At 39.9% G+C, this 16,532-nt stretch overlaps 2 protein-coding genes across 2 annotated transcripts in view; one reads left to right on the top strand and one right to left on the bottom strand.

Moving 5' to 3' along the window:
- Serpini1 (serpin family I member 1) overlaps positions 1 to 15,306 on the bottom strand; it is a 108,822-nt gene extending 93,516 nt beyond the window's left edge. Inside the window, exon 1 of the mRNA XM_004652368.2 lies at positions 14,867 to 15,306. The gene's annotated coding sequence lies outside the window, so the exon portion shown is untranslated. The remainder of the gene's footprint in view (positions 1 to 14,866) is intronic.
- Positions 15,307 to 15,652: 346 nt separating this feature from the next.
- Pdcd10 (programmed cell death 10) overlaps positions 15,653 to 16,532 on the top strand; it is a 44,538-nt gene continuing 43,658 nt past the window's right edge. Inside the window, exon 1 of the mRNA XM_004652369.2 lies at positions 15,653 to 15,839. The gene's annotated coding sequence lies outside the window, so the exon portion shown is untranslated. The remainder of the gene's footprint in view (positions 15,840 to 16,532) is intronic.

Below are 16,532 nucleotides of genomic sequence, written 5' to 3'. Positions count from 1 at the left end.
CTATCTGCCTTACATTTAATGCCTTCTCTCCAACAATTTCAGTGAAAAGCACAAGAAAAACGATTTAGGTGTGTCTGGGTCCCAATTTCCTTTCATTAATCTTGTCAGGTATTCTGGGACCAAATGATGTTAAATGAAATTTCTTTGATATTACTTTTTTCTGTTTGCTAAGGTTCCTTATTAGTTCAATCTTGCATAACTGCTCCTTTGGTTTTCTCTCCTTACATTTTTATTACAATATAATTCTTCCATAAAACACAGTTTTTCTTGAAAGAATAAAATTTAGTCAGTTTAAAAATATCTCCACAAAAGTGAGCAAACATCACCACTATCTAATTTTAGAACATTTCCTCACCCTAAGAACTAACCCGACAACTGTTACCACCCATTTCCCATTCTCAGGCCCTTGACATTCACTTTGTGTTTTTGTGTTTATCTATTCTAGACATTTCATAGACAGTATGGCCTGTTCTATCTGGCAGTTTGTCTAATATATTTTCAAGCATCATCCAGGTTGGAGCCCTATGAACACTTCATTTTAATGGTCCAATAATACTCTGATATCTGTAAATACAACATTTTGCTTGTTCATATGCAGCACATGGACGTGGGTCTCCCCTTGTTGTCACAATGTGTGATGGTGCTATGAACATCTGTTCTTTTGTGGACTTCCCCATCTACCTACAAATGCCCTTGGGCATATAACTGTAGGAGAATGTGGAGTCACATGTTAATTTTATGGTTAATGTTTCAAAGAATGGTCAAAACTATAGTTTTTACAGTACCACTAACGAGACATGAGGGTTTTAATTTATGAAGTCCTTGCCAACATCCATGATTATCTTTTTTATTTTTTTTTCTTTTCTTTTTCTTTTTGAGGTAGAGTCTCACTCCAGCCCAGGATGACCTGGAAGTCACTATGTAGTCTCATGGTAGCCTCAAACTCACAGCAATCCTCCTACCTCTGCCTCCCAAGTGCTGGAATTAAAAGCGTGTGCCACCACGCCAAGCATGATTGTCTGTTTTTGACTTAGCCACTCTGCTCAGTGTGAGGCCGATTTTTCTGTATTTCCTTAGTGAATTATGAAGTTGTTTTTTTATGTGCTTTTTGGCTATTTTAATATCTTGTTTGGAGAAATTATTCAAATTCTTTTGACAATTATGATTTATCTTTTTAATGAGTTCTAAGTTATTAATCAATTCATAAAGTTAGATATAATCTATTCTTAAATATTAGATGTGGAATTAATTCTCCAATTCCATGGCTTTTCACTAGTTATTTCATTCTTTGAAATGTGTTTTAAATTTAATAAAGGTCAGTTTACTTATATGCTATCATGTGTGATTTGAAGCTACAAATAAGAAACCTCTGACTAACAACAAAATCTCCACTGAGTCCTATATACCAGATAAATTCTCATTTTGAGTCTCAGGGCCAATTGTAAGCTCCATTTCTGTATATGACATTATATAGAGACCAACTTCTTACTTGAGCATTTGGGTATCTAGTGGTCTCAGTATCTTATTTGAAGAGTATCTTTTCTCACCTGCATTCCAAATCTTGGCATCTTTGTCAAGCCTAATAAGCTGGGCCAGGATGATAGAGATAAATACTGAGGACACTCAGAATGTACCAAAGGGCTGAAGAGATGGCTTAGTGGTTAAGGCCATTTGCCTGCAAAGCCAAAGGACCCAGGTTTGATTACCCAGGGCCCACACATGTGTTTGCATTTTTTTTTTCAAGGTAGAGTCTCGCTGTAGCCCAGGCTGACCTGGATTTCACTCTGTAGTCACAGGGTGGCCTCAAACTCACAGTGATCCTTCTACCTCTGCCTCCCAAGTGCTGGGATTAAAGGCGTGCGCTACCACACTTGGCTTTGTCTGCATTTCCTTTGCAGAGGCAGGAGGCCCTCACATGCCCGTTCTCTCTACCTGCCTCCCTCCCTTCACTCTCTCTCAAATAAATAAATTGATAATAAATATTTTTAAATGTACCAAAGCAGAAATCCAGAAGCTGCAGATCTCTACACTAAAGTAGACTTAAAGCACACCCACAAAGGCTCAGGGAATTTTTTGGCACAGTGGGCAGAAAGACTGTAAGAGCCACAAAGTGGAAAGGAATATCTAGACATTGCCCCCACCCCAATGACTAACTGTTGCTCTCACAACTCAGAACCCACAACTCCATACTGAATACCATCAATCCCACTAAGGCGGACCCTCAGTGGAGTGGGGGCAGGGAGGGAAATGATTGTATCAACATAAGATGTGCCCATACAAAGTTTCTACTTAATAAAAAACAGAAAAGAAAAAGTTGCACACATAGCTCTGTGGAATAAACATGCTATGTATTGACTTAAAAAAAATAAAAACTAAATTAGAACAAGCTATAATAATTTGTTCTAGATTCTAAATCCAATTCCAGTAATATATATGTATTATGTATGTGTATGTGTGTGTGTGTACCTTATATTTGCACATACGTTTAAAGAGCAACTTGTCAATGCTTGCAAAATACTGCAATTGGTATTTTGACAGACTGTATCTGAAGATTTGGAGCACATTTCCATTAACAATATTAAGTCTATATATGCAGGAATAGGACTTCAAATTTAATCTCTTTCAGTGATGTTTTGTACATTTGATGACTCTGGTGTCTAGGTCTTGCATTTTTGTTCATTTTATTCCTAAATATTTTATTCTTTTTGATTCTATTATAAGTGGATAAAGATTTAAATTTTAGTATTATAATATATAAAATACCACTGTTTTCTTTATACTAGTTTTATATCTTGTATTCTTTATGTACTAGTGTTGATAGGTGTGTGTGTGTATTTGTGTTCCTTGGATCTTCTATATAGAAAATTAATTTCTGCTCTCCATATAGATTTAGCTCTTTATTTCCAACATAGATATGTTCTATTTGTTTTCTTTTACAATGACCTTGGCCAGAGCCCCCACTACAAGTTTAAAGAGAATTCTTAAATATTCTTGTCTTATTATAGACCCTTAAGAAGAAATATTTAGCATTTCATCATTAAATATAATTTTAACAAACTTTTTAATCTTGAAATATTGGTAGCAATAAAGTTCCATTTTAAATTCCATTTATCTCTAAATTCTAGGAAAGTATTTTAACTTTTAAAAAACTGACCAGTTTGGGCTGGAGAGATGGCTTAGCGGTTAAGTGCTTGCCTGTGAAGCCTAAGGACCCCGGTTCGAGGCTCGGTTCCCCAGGTCCCACGTTAGCCAGATGCACAAGGGGGCACACGCGTCTGGAGTTCATTTGCAGAGGCTGGAAGCCCTGGCGTGCCCATTCTCTCTCTCTCCCTCTATCTGTCTTTCTCTCTGTGTCTGTTGCTCTTAAATAAATAAATAAAAATTAAAAAAAAAACAAAAAAACAAAAAAAAAACTGACCAGTTTGATTTTCTAAAATATTTAACATGTTGTTCACTCTTAATTAGCTGTACTCTTAATTATAGGTTTACTTACCACACATTAGATTGTTTGAGTCATAAATCTCATTATTCCCGTATAATACTTGATATAATGCTATAAATTTTCCTTTAAAGGATTACTATTCTTATTTACTGATGATTTTTATGGGTATGGGAAGAGTTCAATTTAGAGCTTTAAATCATGATTTGAACCTGGAACTAAAAATTCACAATAAAATATGACATTAAATAACTAACATTTAATGATAATTAACGATTGTTAGGTAGTGTGAAATCTCATCATATCAATATACACAGCCTGAATCTAATTCTGTATCATAAAACTAAGATTTAAATGAATTGAATAACATTCAGTATCATATAACAAAACCCAGAGTGATTTGATTACAGAGATGATATTCTCAATCAATGGTTGACAGACTTATTAAAAGGAGTCCTGTATGAAATATTTTAAATTGTGGGTCATCTCTTCTTCAATTCTGATACTCCAGTAAGAAAGCAGAGCTGGAAAGATGACTTAGTCGTTAAGGCACTTACTGGCAAAGCCAAAGGACACTAGTACTATTTCCTAGTACCCACATAAAGTCAGATGCAGCACAAGGTGGTACATGTGCCTGGAGTTTGTTTGTAGTGGCTAGGAGGCCCTAGTGTGCCCATTCTCTCTCTCTCTCTCTCTCTCTCTCTCTCTCTCTCTCTCTCTCTCTTTAAAATAAAACAACCTCAACAATATGAGAATGAGAAAGCTGTGTCCTAAAAAAAAAAACTTTATTTACAAAATACACATATACTTGCAGGCTATAGCTTGTCACTCCCTATATTAAATAATATACAGTAATGCCTAAATGCTTCTTCATAGCCTTTCTCAATTCTCACATAGGTAATTTCTTCTGCTTCTAAGTTCCTAAAATAGCGACCATTGTTCCATCAGAATGGTAAGCTACATATATTAGTTTTTCTATAAATGTCTTGTATTATTTACTGTTAACTATATTGACAAAAGATTATGGTGTGGAGTGAATAACTATATGCATATAAATATATAAATGAGTATATACATATATATGGTATACACACAAACACATGTGCCTGTGGGGATGCACGTGTATGTGCGCGCGCACGCACACACACACACACACACACACACACACATGCACATATATTTCCATTTCCCTATAATGCCCTAATCCCAAATCCCAAGTTTACAGACTGACAATAGGAGTTTAGAAATTCACATGTGATCCTATTTGAAGAATCCTGTCCCAAAAGAGCCACTCAATTATGAGTACATAATAAAGAATCAAAAGTTGATATAAAAATACAAAGAAAACTACAATATATGCAATATTCCTTGATCAACATTATTGAGAATTAGTTTTTATATACAGCATGGAAAATAATATTAATACTTGTTTTTATTTTATCACTTTGAATTCTGCCTCAGGCTTTTCTATGTAAAGGAATCATAATTCATTAAGACTTTACAGTCTAAGATGTATCGCTGTATGAATGAGTCAGGGTTTAGGTAATAATCCCTGTAAAGATGTTGATAATATTTTTCATTTTTTAGAAATTCAAAATAACACCATTTTATAGGGTGATTTTTTTCTATATTTCCATCTAAGGAACAATGTCTTGTTTGGCCTTGCTAGGCCATACAGAAAATCTTCTTAAAAAGAATCCTAATATTTGAGGTCCCTCCCTCCCTCCCTCCTTCCCTCCCTCCCTCCCTCCCGCCCTCCCTCCCTCCCTCCCTCTCTCTCTCTCTCTCTCTCTCTTTCTTTCTTTCTTTCTTCTTTCAGACAGGGTCTCATTCTAGCCCAGGCTGATCTGGAACTTATTCTATAGCCCAAGATGGCCTCTAACACACAGGGATCCATCTACCTCAGCCTAGGAATGCTAAAATTAAAGGCATAAGCTACCAGGTGTAGCTCTACTACAGATTTTCTTTTTTTAAGCTTTTTAAAAGGAAGGGTTTCACTACGCAGCCAGTGCTAACCTCAAACTTGCAATTCTCCTGCCTTAGCCTCCTGAGGTGTGGGATTACAGGTGAGCTCCATCATAGTGCAGAGGGCCATTATTTTTTAATGTAGTCCAAATACATTCTTGGAAACTTTCAGGTTTAAAGCAGAATCACAATATGATCATCCAGTTTTGCCAAAAAAAAAAAAAAATGATTGTAATGTAAAATGCAGGGAAGGTATTAACTTTGTGGCTAAGCAGCTATGTAAGTAAACATCTTACATTATCTTTGTCCAGGGACTTAAAAGTTGGTAAAATTTGGTAATGATATGTGAAAATTCGATACAGGTAGGTTAGAGGTAGGTAACCTACCAAAGGGAAGTGGGAAAAACCACCAAATTGTTAAGAATGAATGGTAGTTAAATTTAAAATTAACAGGGCCTTAATGATCATCAAACCTTTGTTCCCCTGCTTCACAGTCCCTGATATCTCACCTCTCACCATTCCTTAAAGGAAGGTAGGACACATGGCAGAGGCCAGGAAATGCACAATGACATTTGCTATAGTTTTGTTTTATTTTTGGTGGTGGTGGGGATTTTATTTTTTGGTTAAAAAACTCAATACCCATTCTTCCCTTCTCAGACTGGAATGTGGTACCTGGATCAGCAGAAGTACCCATCTGTCTTATGACAAGATGAGAAAAATAACCAGGACAAACTCCTTATGGCCTTGAGCCTCTAATGAGAAGAAAAGACTATTCTCCTCTATATTGCTTGTTCTGAAAATAAATGAAAATAGAAAAATAGGGCTGGACAGATGGCTTAGCAGTTAAGGTGTTTGCCTATGAAGCCTAAGGGCTCAGGTTAACTCCCTAGCTCCCACATAAGCCCGATGCACAAGGTGAGGCAAAGGTGCAAGGTTGCATGTGCACACAAGATGGCACACACATTTGGAGTTCAACTGCAGTGGCTGGTAGCCCTGATGGGCCAATTCTTTCTCTCATTTAAAAAAAAAAAAATTGCTGGGCATGGTGGCACACATCTTTAATCCCAGTACTCAAGAGGCAGAGGTATGGGGACTGCTGAGAGGTCAAGGCCACCCCGAGACTACATAATGAATTCCAGGTCAGCCTGAGCTACAGTGAGACCCTACCTCAAAAACCAAACCAAAACAAACAAACAAACATATATACAAAATATTTTTAAAAACTAAAAAATGATTGTTGTTTTATAGCATTTTGCCTTAACCTTCAGTTAAAAGCATTTCTAAATTAGGAATAATATTTTGGTGTGTGTGTTATGACATGCATGTGTGTGTAACACAGCATGTATGACACAGCAAAAATGTGAGGTCACAGCACAACTACCAGCTTGGTCCTCACCTTCTACCTCCTTTGAGGCAGGGTCATTGTTTCCTGCTATTTTCACCAGGCTAGTTGGACCACCAGCTTCTGGTAAATTCTCCTCTCCACTTTCCTTCTTGCAAATTAGTATAGCTGTGACCACACATGCCTGCCACAGCATCATCTTTTTAGGTGGGTGCTGATATCCTGAAATAGGGTATTCACTCATCTTTGTGTGGCAAATGCTGTATGCACTCAGCTATCTCCCCAGCACCTAATACATACTTTAAAAGTTTTTTTTTGTTAATATTTAAACATTTTTAGGCTATGCAATAGGTATAAAATTTTGTTTTCAAGCTAGTTCTGAATCAAATTTTTATTTTCAAAATATGTGGCTTTATGTCAGTATTAACTAACCTATTTATAGTTAAGCATAAGAAGCTATTTTAATTTTGTTTTCTTTTAAAAAGGAACATAGATGGTGGTGCATGCCTTTAATTCCAGCACTCAGGAAGAAGAGGTAGGAATATCAATGTGAGTTCAAGGCCACCCTGAGAGTACATAGTGAATTCCAGGTCACCTGAGCTAGAGTGAGACTCTACCTCAAAAACAAACAAACAACAACAACAAATAAATAAATAAGAAAAAAAGAGAGAATAGAAACTTTTAAATTATGAATAAATTCTTTTCGACAGATTTCATTTATGTATCTTTTGTACAGGATCTTATAAATTTTTTAATTCTCTAAATTACCCCAAACAAATATTAAGCTATTTTATTCAACTATTAGAATAATTATTTTATACAGATTTCATCTGATATATCAATGTATATGTGATTGTATTTAAAGTGCCTTGGGGATATAACAAGTGAAAGATATCAAGTAGGTAGAGGTTTCTTAAAGTTGAACAGATCTCATAGACATAATTGCCTCAATAATTTTAAATTGTTTTGTGATATGCACAACAATTACATACTCTAATGACTAATTTAACTCAAGCCAATGGTAATCATTGTACTTCACAACTTACTTTCTATAGCATCTTACCAAGAAATAGAACAAAAGCAATAAAGTTAACTACTTTTTCAAATTAAGTAGGATTGACATAACAAAATTTAAGTTATCATGACAAGAACAGGCTGCATGGTGGCCTAGGCCTATAATCCCATCACTTGGGAAAAGGAAGCAGGAAGTTCAAGGTTATCCTTGGCTACATAGTAAGTTCCAGGCTGGCCTGTGCCACATGAGACACATGGGATGTTCGAGAGAGCAGGGAGGGGGAAATAGAAATAGAGATAGAGAGATGAATGGCTGTCAAAAAACAAAGGTAATGAAATGTATCAAAAATGGCAATCACCTCTTGCCTGTGGGCTAAAATCAAGCGGAGTAAAATATAAGTTTTACAGTGAACTCTTCTGGCTGAAAGACAACTACAGCAAAGTAACAATAATGAAAACAAAATGCTAGGTGAGGGATGGATTGCAAGCTGACAGGTACTTACTGACTTGAAAGACCAGGCTACAGGTACCACTTTGTGACATCTTGTATATTTGGCATGAGATATATCTGAGAAAAACAATACTCTTAGAGAAAGCAACAAGGAAAATTACATTTCCCCATCATGCCCCACTTAAGTTAGAGGTTCCAGGAGTGATGACTCCTCCTAAGGTAAAAGAGAAGGGGATAAAGCGGTGGCATCACACGGAGTACCACTCCAGCTTAGGCAGCTAAGTGAAACAGGCCTGACAGGCAAGGCTGTCACAAAGCTTACCCTTACCCTTACCCAAGAGAGTTTATAGTTAACAAACACCTGTGTCACTCAGGTTATATAGGCCTTCACAAAACCTCCTTGATGTAACTGTTTCACAAAAATAAACCATTCAAGACTAATTCAAGTCTAGCCAAAAATCTCAGTGTGTGTGTATGTGTGTGTACAGGGAGTGCTACTTAAAGGCTCACCATTACAGCAGCAGAATTCTGAAGGAACACAGAGAAAAGGATTCAAATGGCATCCAGTAAATAAATCCATATCTAAGGCTTTCATACAAGCAGCACTATGATTAGTGGTAATATTTGCTCTAATTCATTGAGAAATTCAAGAGATAGCAATATATATGTATAATTTAGCTCCAAATAGGCAACATTTTTAAAATTTTTTCTGTTCATTTTTTATTTATTTATTTGAGAGTGACACACAGAGAGAGGAAGAGGCAGGTAGACAAAGAGAGAGAGAGAGAATGGGCACACCAGGGCCTCCAGTCACTGCAGACAAATTCCAGATGCATGCAGCCCCTTGCGCATCTGGCTAATGTGGGTCCTGGGGAATCGAGCCTCAAACTGGGGTCCTGAGGCTTCACAGGCAAGCACCTAACTGTTAAGCCATCTCTCCAGCCCCATATAGGCAACTTTTATGGGAAGAGGGCTGAATTTAGCTCTACAACAGATGTCTAGGAAAAAGATATTTCCTCTAGTTGTTTGTAAAATGATGCCATTTTACAAACAGCTAACAGCTAAACAAATGTGCATGCGTTTTTTGTTAGTTTTTTGGGGGGTTGATGGAGGGTTGTATGGGAATGCCATGGTCTTCTGCTGCTGCAAGTAAATTCCAGATGCATGTATCACTTTGGATCTGGTTTTACTTGGGTTCTGGGGAAACTGAACACAGGCCACAAACCAGCAGCAAGCTTTGCAAACAAGCACCTTTAACCGCACTGATCAAGCCAGTTGATATCCACCCGTGTGCCAGTAAACGAAGGGTGGAAGCAAACCAAAGCCAGTTAAATATCCGCTACTATTAATTTCATGGTTAAAGAATTATTAATAATAAAATAGAATTTCCTAGGTGTTAAAAAAGGAAACCAAATCAACTTTTAATTCTAACACTAATCAAATTAATTTTCTCTGGAATGTCACACCAAAACCAATATATGCCTAACCCCACAAATGCTTAAACAAAGGATGACTTCCTTTTTCCTTTGGTCTTCTGGGACAGGGAAGTAGGTTAAAAAAAGAAAGGTTTTCAGAAATAAAAACATAAATTCTAATTTTAGATAATGGAAAGTTTCAAATGTGTGTATGTCACGTATGTGGTGTGTGTACAGAGCCCAGGGGTTGATGTTGGAGGTCTTCCTCAGTCCACTTTTTTTTTTTTTTTGAGATACTGGGTCTCTCACTGATGCTAGAGCCAGCAAGCCCTCCTGACTAAGCTTCCCAGATTTGGGTTTAAATGCATGAGAGCTTCCAAACCTGGCATTATGTGGGCACTAGAGATAGAACTCAGGACCTCACGCTCATGTGACAATTTATGCACTGAGTCATCTCCCCACTCTCAAAGTTTGTTGTTTGGAAAAGTACTCCTCAGAGGCTTAAAGGTGACTGGTGGTGAGTCCTGGGCCTCTGTGCCTAAAATGCACACCTTAGGAGCATCTGGTGGGAGCAACATATCCATATCCCCTGGCATCTCAACTTTTAGGTTACATTTTGCAGCACATAAAGCCTGGGTCATTCTCAGTCAACACTTTTGCTAAGTAAATGAGAACACAGACATTTTCAGAAAAACTAACTCAATGTACAATAGCCATTCTATAAGGTCAATGGACTCTTGCCTATGTAAGTTTAAAATATATGCATTAAGCCGGGTGTGGTGGCACACGCCTTTAATCCCAGCACTTGGGATGCAGAGGTAGGAGGATCACTGAGAGTTCAACACCACCCTGGGAGTACATAGTGAATTCCAGGTCAGACTGAGCTAGAGACCCTACCTCAAAAAACAAACAAGGGCTGGAGAGATGGCTTAGCGGTTAAGCGCTTGCCTGTGAAGCCTAAGGACCCCAGTTCAAGGCTCGGTTCCCCAGGTCCCACGTTAGCCAGATGCACAAGGGGGCGCATGCGTCTGGAGTTCGTTTGCAGAGGCTGGAAGCCCTGGCGCGCCCATTCTCTCTCTCTCCCTCTATCTGTCTTTCTCTCTGTATCTGTCGCTCTCAAATAAAGTAAATAAAAAAAAATGTGTGTGTATATGTGTGTGTGTGTGTGTACATATATACATATATATGCATATATCTGTACATATATATGCATTATGGAAATAGTGAGCAATACTTCTAGCTCAGCAAGTGGAGATAGAGCAACCATTTTATGCTGATGTTGACATCAGTTACTTAAGATCAACACAAGATAGAGCAGAAGCACCTGGTGTCTAGAATCTAATAAGCTAGCTTCTTAGAGCTGGATCTAGAAGTACAAGACTGAAAACCCAGCTACTCAGAAAACTGAAGCAGGGGAATCACAAGGTCAAGGGAAGGAAACCTGACAACTCGAATTTAAGAATTTAAATTTAAATTTAAATTTGAAAACAATTTGAAAACAAAACAAAACATGGGGCTGGAGAACTGGCTTAGCTGATAAGGTGCTTGCCCGAGAAGCCTAAAGACTCAGTTTTTTTCTCCCGTACACACTTAAGTCAGAGGCACAAGGTGGCATGTGCATCTGGAATTTGTTTGCAGTGGTTAGAGGCTCTAGTGGACCCATTCTTTCCCTCTCCCTCCCCTCTCTTTCCTCTCTGTCTCAAATAAATAAAAATAAGTAAATAAAAATAAACTACAAGGGTTGGGGAGTGACAATTTGATGAACTTATAATTCAGTGGCAGAGTGCTTGCCTAGCATGGTTGAGGCCCTAGGCTCAATTCCCACTACTGATAACAGTAACAAAAAATATAATTCTAGGGCTGGAGAGATTGTTTAGCACTTAGGGCACTTGCCTGCAAAGCCAAAGTACCTAGGTTTGATTCCCCAGGACCCACTTAAGCCAGATGCACAAGGTGGTGCATGTGTCTGAAGTGTGTTTGCAGTGGATAGAGGCCCTGGCATGCCCATTATCTACATGCCTCCCTTTCTCTCTTAAATAAATAAAATATTTTCAAAGTACAATTCCAAACATTATTATTTTATACAACTAATATATTGTAAGAAAGAGAAAAAGACCACAGTGACTTGAACTTTAATACGGAAAGCATCAGCTGTGAGACTATAAAACAAAAACAAAAACAAAAACAAAGTACTTATTGAGAGTTACAATTAATAACCCAGATCCCCAAGTGTTTGCCATCAGCATTTTGTATGGACAAAAACATATATACACTGGCACTTGTTTACCTTTATTGTGTAATTATTGTAGTTTCTGTCCAAATAATAATATTCACTCATATGTGAACACATACAGGATTTGTTTTGCCTTCCTACCCCACAATTGTTCCACATTTAATAATTAATGCCAGTTAATGCCAATTAATGCTGATTTTAGTGAAATATAAATATCAGAATGAAATGTTTGCACTGTAGGTATAGCCTCCAGAAATAAACAATTGGGGGAGGAATGCTGTATTATACCTTATAGAAATTTGACAAAAATATCAAGTATCTTTCCTTTCACACTAAAGGCATGTTTCCCAATCAGTTTTCTTCATATCTATTCCTCTGTCTCCCATTCATAGCAAAAGCAGGTGTTCTTGAACCTTTAAGTACTACTCTTTTGTCACATATAGTCACCAATCCTCCTGGTAGAAATGTGTCCTGGTTAATCATTTTCACTCAAAGACCTAAAATTAGAATTTTAATTTAAAGAAAGGCACACAAAAACAGTGCAATTTTGAAGTGAATGAATCCTTTTGGCCAAAGAAGAGTCATTTCTGGGGCAGTTTCCCTTCATGAAACATTATTCACTAGGTTATTTCTCCTCCACATCATGTCATATATTCACTTGTATGCAGGAACAAGTAAGAGCAAAATGAATTAACACACCTTTAGCATAGGAGGCACTTCACATAAAATAAATATTTCTCAACACCCATCAAGAAAAAAAAAAAACTCAGGTTATCTGAGATTGAATGTAAACATCAATTACACTGAACATAGAGCTCAAGGTAAGACATAAATGCCCAAGAATCATATATTGCTAATATTTTTCACTTATACAAATATGGACTTCTTACAACCAAATGACAAATCTAAACTCATTCAACAGCATACTTAAAAAGGATCCAATCTTGAAAAGAGGAAAGAATTAGGCACTTTAACATCACAAACTCTTTATGAGACTGCAGTCTTATCAAAGCAGTTGATACCTCAGAGCAGAAGTCCATAAGCATAGTTGACATTCAAAATACATCAAAATTTCAAAGGTTTTCATATGAATTATCTTCTTCCTTTTTGTTTGGTTATTAGGATCACTAGCTATTTCCACAAAAATTCTTTCAAAAAGATTTTTTGATAAAAATATAAAAAATAATGTAATTAACTATTATTACTATAATACACTGAAGGAATAACCCAGTGTTGCAAGTTTTCTATTTCACTTAATGAGTAAGTACTTGGAAATCAGCACTTAAGATTCAATTCAGGATAATTCGCAAAAACTCAAATAACAAGGGCAAATATAATTGTTTCCAAATTTCACTACAGCTTCCTACCTTGCTTCTTACCTTAAAGATCATTATTGCCATGTCTCACAGGCCACGTGGGGCTTAATATATCCCCAAGTGGTGTATCAAAGATCAAATCCGATCTTTCCAATGGCTGGTAATTTTACTGGCTACTGTTCTTTTTTTGGTCTTATAAGCTCTTTGATTCTTGTAATACTTGCAGGATCTGCTCAGAGACCATCTAAGCATAGCTGTTTTTCAATGATTCAGTTGTCTCTATGGTTCTCAGGAGTGTGGGCATTAAGGGGAGTTACTTAAGCATGTCAGTATCAGCACTCAGTAGGACTGAACATTGTTAAGCAATGAAAAGAACATTTGAGCCATTTCTCAAGAAGTCATTTTGTGTGCATTAATACATAAAATTCAAATTACTAATTAAATTAGCATAGCATGACAGCAGAAGAAACAGAAAGTAATTACTATATCTTTATTGACCCTCATTCTAAAGTATTCTGAAAGGCTTTGAAATAGTCAGTTGTCACAATGAGGGCATTTCAGAGCAAAATATGTGGCAATACACCGCTATGATTAAAAGCCATATAATCTGAGAAGATGCTCCAGAAAGAAAATAAAAATGAAACAAGCAAATAGATTCTTAGTACATTTCTAAAATAAAAAAGCTGTAATTTGTCAGTTACACACATGTAGAGATGACTCTCATCTCTCATCTTTACTCAACATTACAACCTACTTCCGTCCATAGGCATTGGGCTCTCATTCAGTGGAATGTACACATGATGCGAATAACTATCATTTCATGACACTACATGTATTTACAAACTGAACCCATGAGAATACACTAAAGGTAATCATTTTAGGTTGATTCTCTTAAAACACAGAAAAGGAGGTGTCTCAACACAGCTTTCCGCGTTCTCCTGTTTTTCACACTGTGCGAATGTTAGCGGACACACAAGAGAATACGGAGTAGCAATGAAGTGCACCATATGTTCGTTCCTATTGTAGGCTGAACCCAGGTCTTTGTTTCCACAGACCAACGCCACTGGAAGACGAACTAAGAATCCACCCATTAATATCGTTTTTTACATTATTGCTGGCAAAAGTTCTACTTCTGACAGGCTCAGCCAGACCCATTCTATCCACACTATTCGTGCTTACATCTGCTCCTTTAATTCTGATCTATTGCAATGATTCTGGGAACCTGCAATATAACCACCCTGGATAACCTGTCAGTAGCAGGACAATCTGATCAAAACCACGCCAAGGGTAGGCACGGAAGAAGCCAAAGTTATTTTCCTAGTGAAGTAGTTCCGAAGTGATTCTACGACAATGACAAAATTTTCGCTTTTTACCAGCTACGCACCTATCTCGACACCATCCACCCGGTACTCAATTAGCAGGATTTCCCTCAATCTTGATTATCTCCCCGAACAGTTTCAATGAGCAACTCCAACCAAAGCCACTAACCACGCCCTATACACCTAGGGCCAAGCTACCTTCTGCTCCCCACCATCCAAGTCCAAGGTGGACACCGCTCACCCCGGAGGGTTCGCACTGATACGCGAAACCAAGGTGGTACTCTTTGCTCAGCCTGAACCAGCATCCCCAGCAGAAAGAAGATACCTTCCCCGGGGCGGCGGGCGGATGGCCGCAAGAAGCCCCCGCGCTTACCTCCCACACACCTGCCGCCCGGTGGCGGGATGCTGGAGTGGATGCTCGGACGCCCGTACACGGTCCTGCTCGCAGTCCGGCTCTCGCCTCCCTCCCGGGAAACTACAGTTCAGCCAGCGCCTTCGGCTTCTAGGGGACCCAAGCTCCGCCTCCCCGCCTCCGGTTGGACGATTCCGCACCTCAGCTCCGCCCCTGACTTGCGGGAGGCGGCGGGAAGCCTTCGCGGGGATACTTTTCCCTGCTCCCAGAGCCCGTACCGCTCGGCCTCTGACTAGATCCCTTCGGGATCCTTCTCCCTCCCGCAGGAAGCATCCCACCTGGAGCTGCCTCCCCACGCGGGCATCCCTGCCCAAGCTCCGCTCATCCTGCCCCAGCCCCGCAGTCGCCTGGGCTTGGCGGCTCTGGGGAGTACTGCTGCACTGACCCACACCATACTCCTTTCCATCCGGCCATTCATTCCCCCGAGGCTTTGCCCATCCCCTAGCCCCCACCGCAGACCCAGCAGCCGCCCGCTGGCCCCACCCCGCTTGCCCCGCCCTCTTCCTTCCTGAACTCCGATAGCCCCGCCTCTCAGTGGGTGGAGAGTCTCCAGTCCAGCCCTGATCTCTGATTGGCCCAGGTGAGAGCCGACCCCGCCCTTCCCTTCCTTCCCTTGCACATTCTCTCTTCCTTTCACCTCCTCCCTCAGAGGCAGGGAACTGTCTTGCTATTGGCTTGAGGTGTTCCCACCTATCGCCTTCGGCTTCCTCGCAAGCCCTGCTGGGAGTTGTAGTGTAGCGAGTACAGACAATATCGTTGGGACACGACAAGCGGAACTACGAGTCCCCATCGGGCTTTGCGCGGCTCCGGCTGGGCAGGATTCCGGACAACGCCTGGTTCCTCTCGGGTCCTTCCGGCGTCGCCGGAGTGAATTGATCCGGGAGTTGAAGAGGGCTGCAAAGGTGGGAAGTGAAGTCTTGCCCCTCAGTTGCCGGTAAGATGTGGTTTTCCCGTTCCAGTCTGCCTAGCTGGGCGAGGAGCCACAGAGGTCCGGGGTCACGCGGGGGCCGTGGTGGAGGCACCCGGGCTTGGCTCCGGCAATGCGGAGCGGACGGGGCTGGGAGCGGGGCCCTGTGGGCGTCAGCGAGGTTCCCCTACGCGAGTGGCGTAAAGCAGGTTTGTAAATGCCGCCTGGGGCCTGGCCGCCTCCAGGAAGTCTCCCGTGGGTGCGGGCGGGGGCCCGGGGAGCTTGGCCTCCAGTGCCCTCGCCGGAGCCGGGGACGGATGTGCCTGGGGTGGGGTCCTCTCTCGGTGTGGCCGACCTGCTAGGGAGGCGTGGAGAAGGCTGAGTGCTTGGGAATTGGGCTCCGGGGGTCACTCGGGTTATGCCCTTTGCGGGGAGGAACTTACTGACAGATCTACCAGTTCACTTCCATTTTTCTGATGTGACCCCTGTAAAGAGGTTATGTTTTCTTAATTAGAAAGGCTTGAACCTTTTAGTGAGTATAGGGAAGGTAGGTTTACTTTAGAGCTTTATTCAAGCTACTTTCACTTTGGGATGCTTGGGAGGAAACTGATGGAATAAGTGAGTGCCCAAGGTCACAACGCCTAGAGACAGGTCCTCTGAATCTAGTCCACTTAAAGTCAAAGCTACCTCCCGAGACAGTGTGTAAGAGGGCGGAAAAAG

The sequence above is a fragment of the Jaculus jaculus genome, chromosome 11, assembly GCF_020740685.1.
Source record: "Jaculus jaculus isolate mJacJac1 chromosome 11, mJacJac1.mat.Y.cur, whole genome shotgun sequence".
NCBI classification, from domain to species: domain Eukaryota; kingdom Metazoa; phylum Chordata; class Mammalia; order Rodentia; family Dipodidae; genus Jaculus; species Jaculus jaculus.
Note: the sequence above shows the minus strand (reverse complement) of the source record. Positions and strands in the feature narration are given on the sequence as shown.